This window comes from Rhea americana, unplaced genomic scaffold, assembly GCF_003343005.1.
Source record: "Rhea americana isolate MKP2758 unplaced genomic scaffold, rheAme1 scaffold_123, whole genome shotgun sequence".
NCBI lineage: Eukaryota > Metazoa > Chordata > Aves > Rheiformes > Rheidae > Rhea > Rhea americana.
In genome coordinates, this window is record NW_028185295.1 from 333,559 (window position 1) to 340,371 (window position 6,813).

The 6,813-nt window shown below is 36.1% G+C and overlaps 1 non-coding gene across 1 annotated transcript; it reads left to right on the forward strand.

Annotated features, from left to right (window-relative positions):
- Nucleotides 1-303: 303 nt before the first annotated feature.
- On the forward strand, nt 304-411 carry TRNAL-CAA (transfer RNA leucine (anticodon CAA)). The gene is made up of 2 exons: nt 304-341; nt 366-411. It is a non-coding gene; the product is annotated as a tRNA-Leu (tRNA).
- The last annotated feature ends 6,402 nt before the right edge of the window (nt 412-6,813 follow it).

The following is a 6,813-nucleotide window of genomic DNA, read 5'->3' on the forward strand; positions in this document are numbered from 1 at the left end:
TCTATTACTATTATAGTGTKAATCCAGTACAGCATGTAGGAATGGATCCAGTCCTATTGAGAACTCCTATTATGAGTTTGGTAATAGGACCATGAAAAGCATCTGCAATAACATATCAATAACAATTTGGTGATATCACGTTCCAGGTTCTGCATGTCTTTCAGTATGTTATTGTTAAGCTCCAACTTCCACTTCTACTAACRCAGATCTACATTCTCAGTTGATCAGGGCCTGTTTGAAGTGAGCAGCAGCAGGTAGTTTTGAATTTAATTTAACCTCTGATAGATTCTTACAATAACTAGTGTCAGAATGGCCGAGTGGTCTAAGGCGCCAGACTCAAGGCTCTGCCTTCCTTCCTGGGAGTGTTCTGGTCTCCGAATGGAGGCGTGGGTTCAAATCCCACTTCTGACACATCCCTTTAGTCTCCTTCTCTGGAGATATTCAAAACTCGCCTGGATGCAATCCTGTCTAACAAGCTCTAGGTGACCCTGCTTGAGCAGGGAGGTTGGACTAGAGGCTCTCCAGAGGTCCCTTCTAACCTCAACCAGTCTGTGATTCTGTGATTTAAAAGAAGYAGCATCCTGTTGATGAAGGTCAGATATACTAAATACTTCTGAAAATAGCTGAATATTACATCAAGTAGTCCTAGTTTTGACTGACTAACAGTTGCTCAAGTACCTTCATAGATTTTTCGTTTGATCTTTTMAAATTAAATTCAAACTTTTTTACACAGATTGTTTCATTTTTCTCACATAATTAACTGTACTGCAAGTACTTTTTTTGGTAGATCATGCATTTTTGCCTCTTGTCATGAACACTGCATTAGCAAAAGGCACAAAGGTTTTCTGAAGAAGCCATAGAACTATTTGTAGCAGTGGAAGGAAGTGTTTGTTATTTTGGGCAAACATGGATACACATATTCACACACGGAAAATATAAATAACCTGTGTTACTGATAGGTAATATGTTGGAGGGGTTCTGTTTAGCTTTTGAAATTCAGTCAGAACTTGAAAGTCTGCATATATGGACTACACATGACTAAAGTAATATTCCTTAATATTCCTTCAAGAGTATTTTTATTTCCCTATATCAAAGTAAAAGAGTATATTTTTTGTCAGATGTTGATTACTTTGGAGCTTTCTAAACAGAGTCTGGACTGCTCTCTCAACTTCCGATCTGTTGGCTAAGCCTCTTCGTGGCCAGTACTCAAATACAGCCTTCCAGCTCGCAAGCTCCTCTCATTGGCATCAGTATGGCAAATTCCTATAAATGCGAGTACTACTAACCCTCCCCTACCAACACAAATATTCCCAGGAGTCTGCTCTGCCGTTCTTCTGTGAGGCCAAAACACACGCGTGCATTCAAAATGTGCASTCTACAATTCTGCCATAGCTGGCAAGCCCAGTAGCACCAGGTCCGAAGCGCCCGGTGTCAGACCTGCTACACACAACGGCCACTCACCCAGCGCTTCCAGACGCACGCAGCTCGGGCCGCCAGGCTTCCAGAAATGCAGTACACCATCGCCAGAAGTGGCAGGGCAGTAGGTCACCATTCAAATTGGTTGTTTAATCACTAAGAGCCACAGCTTACTGCTCACGTCAGGGAAGCTGGCAGGTCTGAATGAAGCACATATTTCTATTTTGACAGTCCTCAAAAAAGCATTTGACTGACAAATTTGCTGTTAGTGGTTATTTTACCTAGATTTGCATCTTTACAGAATTCACATGCTGCTCTGCTGGCACATTAAAGCCTCTTATAGATTTACATGTATGCGAGCACTAGGCCTCTCGAGGAGAGAAGTTATTTCAGTTAGGGACTGAAATTGGCCATTGCTCAGCATGAATAAATCCCAGTTCGATGGTGTTTGTCAGAAAGAGACATTTATAATGCAGGGCATTGACACTGGTAATTTTTCACTGACACTGATTAGTTGTTGTAGTTGAGGTCTTTTATTAAAAAAAAAATTGTTCCACTGCAACATGGAGTTTGAATATTTCTCAGACTCTTAGCTGAGTTTTCAAGTTGAAAGATGAGAAACCYCTCCCAAATAGCCAGGGGATGAGASCATTCTGCTGAAGAGCTGAGAGCTGAAAACCACATCTCCATTCTGCATTTGGGCAGATGAGTTGTCAGCCTTCAAGTGACTGATGCTTCCCCTTAGTTTTTCATAAAAATATTGTTTCAATAGTCTTCATCTCATTCTGACGTGAGATGAAAAAATTTCAATTTCAGAATGAACTGGGAAGATTATGAACAAGAAAAACTGCTTTTGAAAAAGTTCAAGCCTTTCTCTGAAATGGCTAGCTATCAGGCCTCAGACAATTTCTCTCCCTACTGTGAAAATAAAGATAATACAATTGCCTACCTAATACYGCTGTCATGAAGATTAACTAATGTCTGTGGTGTGCTTAGTAAACTTTGGGTTCTCTGAGACTTATAGACATCTGAAACAAGTTTCATTGCACCTRCAAGAGAAATGAAATGTGGTCATGGGCTTCACAGTCTGTAATGCACAGYTCATTCAACTACAAGACTAAATTGAGTTTTAAAATATCATTTTGCATAATCGCAGAATGTAGTATGATTTTAACAGTCAGCATCTGAAATAAACTGTGAAATAAACCTTTTTAATGCTGCTAGCCCTTCTAGACTTTTTCCCCCAAAAAATTTTAAAGGAGTTTTACTCAGAGGCTAAGGAGTGTGCAATCATTGATCAGATGCTATAAGCAATCTGATACAAAATTCAGCTAAATTAGTTATCTAATGGGTCAAGAGTTAGAATAGGGTAGTGAGAATACACCTTTTTTATTGAGTTAAATCCATATCACATTTAACTGTGTATATATATATATATTACACACATGCTGAAGTAAATGGATTACTGCTTACCAAGCTCTAATTATCTAGAAGGTTTGACAGTTGAAGGAGAAGCTGAAAGGCAATGTTTCCTTGACAAACTAGTGGAGGCTGCTGTTGTTTTAAAACACAGTGAAGTCTCACAAAATATAAAATGGTATAGACAATAAAGAGAACCGGCTCTCAGCTTTTACAAATCAATGTTCCCTTGATAAAATGCTTCTCAAAGAGAAACTATATTAAATTTTAGCTCCATTTTTACAGAAATAGCTTTTTCATGTTTGCAATTCTATGCATATGACTAATCCAGATGACTTAATTGGGTCTACTCACATACTTAAAATTAAATGTGTGCTTAAGTGCCARTACGACTTCTTGATGACTGTATGGCAGTCATGCACCATTTATCATGTACCAGATGAATTTTGCAAATTCTTTTTTATGGTAGATATTGTATATCATGTGGGATTTGAAAAAATGGATTATTAGAAGATCGTTAGTTATTAGCTTGTTGCCATCACTGTATAGACAGTTACAGAGTACCTTTTAGGGCTATTATCAACATGAACTGTGGGAGGCTGATTTTCTCATATATAACTGACTCATTCGGCTAATCAGAAGAGTTTTATTTTAGAACTTTCTCTGAAAGTAGCCATTTACCTCTTGATACCTCTTTTTTTTTTTTTTTTTTTTTTTAGTGGAAATAGTCTTTTCAGTGGCTGGCACAGGCTGTATACCTTTATATCCTCACAACATTTTTAAAAGTGCCTAAAATAATCTCCGTCTCTTAATAAACCTTGGCATACACCATATTTCCTGGATCCCTATAATCAGAACTATTGATATTTTTTCACCTCAACAAGGCTGACTTACTGATACTGACCATATGGCTATAACTCATTTATGTCATGAAAACAGTTGTAAGCAATGTAAAATTACTCTCCCCACAGATAAAAAGAATCTATGTATGTTGGCAGTGTCAAAACTATTAATAGTTTTCCAACTCTAAAACTGCCAGGTCTATTTAAAAAAGGAAAAGAACTATTTATTCCCTACAATAAAATACATGGAGAGAGGTAATGGCCATCATTATGCAAAACACAAAGTTCTTAGAGAAAATGACTGATATGAGCCAAATGCTAGAAATTCTGATGTTAGCAGAACCAATAGTATATGAAATCACTAGAAAATATTATTCACAGTATCAGAGACTAAGACACAAGCCAATGCCCTCTGAAAGCAAAGAAAAGGTGCTGACTTCAACAAAAACTAGTTTAGGCCCCAAGATGTGTTTTGTTACCTGAAAGCACATTCCACCATTTAGCACTTGTATGCAATTATTAGAAAGAAAATGTGCTATTGTAGATTTACAACATGAATTTTCTCTGATTTAGTCTCATAGTGAAGCACCTCATCCATGAATTTTCACACGAGGAAATTGTATGCATATTTTCTTTGCAATACAGCTAAGGAAGGTTGAATTTTTAATTGAAAAGAAAGTATAGCCAGTGGCTGGCAACTTCATTGCTAAAAGCAAGGTATTAGAAGGCAGAAAATTATCATGCACATTATGCCAGTAAATACGTATTCCATAAATAGGCTCATGAAAACAGAGATTGTGTATAAAAATCAGAAAGACATAAGGAATTTTCTTGTATATATTGCATGTATACTTACATGTCTATATGCTGTTGTGAACTAGACTTTCTAATACAGTACAATCATCAGCTATAGTCTGTATCATAAGTATATTTACATAGTAAATTAATTCTGATGTTTTATAGTAAATTAATTCTGATGTTTTATAGTAAATATTCCTCAGGACAATTTCTTTTGACACTTAATTATTTAACCATGGAAGAATAAAATATAAACAAAAACCTATGTAGGCAGTGAAAGTCTTTTACCATAGGAACATTCCAAGGTACATATTTTTCCGATAGAACAGAGAATATTGTAAGGCTAATGCTGAAAGTATTCCTACAGCCTCAGCTATTTTGTAATTACTGTTTCTATTATATGAAGAGATATTGGCTGAAATAATGTTTGGCAACCAATATCTCTGTCTTTCACTGCTGTCCCACGGTGAGCCCCATAACTGTTTATTGTTTGCTTCCTGGTTGCTAGGTAGGAGACAGTAAAGATTTTCCATCCCTTTGTCACTTTATTGCTGGCAACAGGGTTACTACCTAGGAATAAAAGAATCAAATTCAAGAYGTTATTCAAACTTAACTTCAGCCAAGGTCTTCCACGTATCAGAATTGTGCACTATACATAAAATTGTATCAGAGCACTGTTGATCTTCTACTCCCTTTAGAACAAAAAGAACCAGGTTTCCTGCTGTAATGAATAATGACTGAAGTTGAAGGAGGAAGTGCAYTAGATTATCTACAAGTTTGGGGGTTAACTTATTCTGGAGATAGAAGACATACTTGTCAAGTTTCATTTCTTCCTTACTCATACAGCAAGGATTTAACTTCTTTAGTGAAAACCATGATTAATATTTGAATAACTTTCTCACAAATTATAATAATATAAAGTACAAAATATAGCTTTTTAGGGTATAACATTTGACTTACACTTTTAAATTGCCTTGCTAGCAGTGGGCAGTATATAAAATAATATCAGTCTCATTCCTTATTTTAAAATCATGCTATAAAGCCATTATTTTAAAATGTTGCTGACAGAAAAGTGCAGCATGGAAGAGTGTATCTAATCTAAGAATATATTCTCAATTGAATAAGAGAATGTTCAGTTATGTTTCAAACTTTAATTCCCTTCTAACATTGTGCTAGGGAAAGATACTTCACATGGATAGAACAATTCCACTTAACTTTCTAAAACCTCAGTAACACAGTTATAATCTTGGTCATCTCTAACTGCTGAGGGTAGAATTTTAACTTTAACGATGCACTAGAACAGGTATCACWGTAGAAGCTGTCTTTTCCAGTATATCCTAATAAGAGATTTCTAGTATTGCTATGGAAATCACTTACAGCTGCAACATACTGCACATCATTAATGCACTGAGTGGGCTGGAATACAAGTTCTACTGACTAAAATGCTACTCAGTCATTTTGGTGAAGATCAACATGGATCAATATTAATATTGTTTCAAACAATTTTTGAATACCTTTTGGTCACATTCAAAGTTACTTTTTGAAAACAGTACTTGTATTCAGCACATTTTACTGGCAGCCTGTCTGCCTAATAATCACCTACCTTTTCATCCTGAGTGTTTCCTATCTGTGCACCAACTGCTGCTTTTTATTATTTGTCAGGAAAGTCACTTACACATTCTTCACAGGTTGTCAGCCATGGCTACACAGCTGTGACACATGTGAAGAGTTTTGCTTTCACTGGGTAACCCCAGATAACATATGCTAACCTTTTCATTAAAAAAACACAGGCTAACTAGACAGATACTATATCAGAATAGCAATTATATATATTCATGCACCAGTAATCTTGTTAAAAACTATGATATCTTTTCCTTTGGGATTTGTCATTTCAAAATGGAGTTGTTTGAAGAAGGTTTCTTGGCGACACCATGACAGTCCATAACACTTGTATTCTTTCTTAATTTCTTGTGTATTAACAAAGCAGTGCAAATTAGACCCATTCATTAAAATGCCACCTAAGAGAAGGAAAAGAAATAAAGACGTCTTGGAGAATAAGGAGGAAAAGAAGGGGAAGAGCAAGAGGAAAAGGTATTTATCTGCCACTTGCAGAAAAGCCATAATTTAAATTTTCCAAAGCATATACATTATCATACTATACTCTCAAAAACTAGTAAATGAGTTACTCATCATCTTCCGATGTTTACTTCTTGCTAATGACTAACTACCGGCATTCATGATTAGCTGGCATTGTAAAACCCAGATAAATGTAGCTAGTAGTTTGAAACAACCAACAGTAATCACTAGTCATTTGTGCCAGATATGCAGTCGCTTGCAC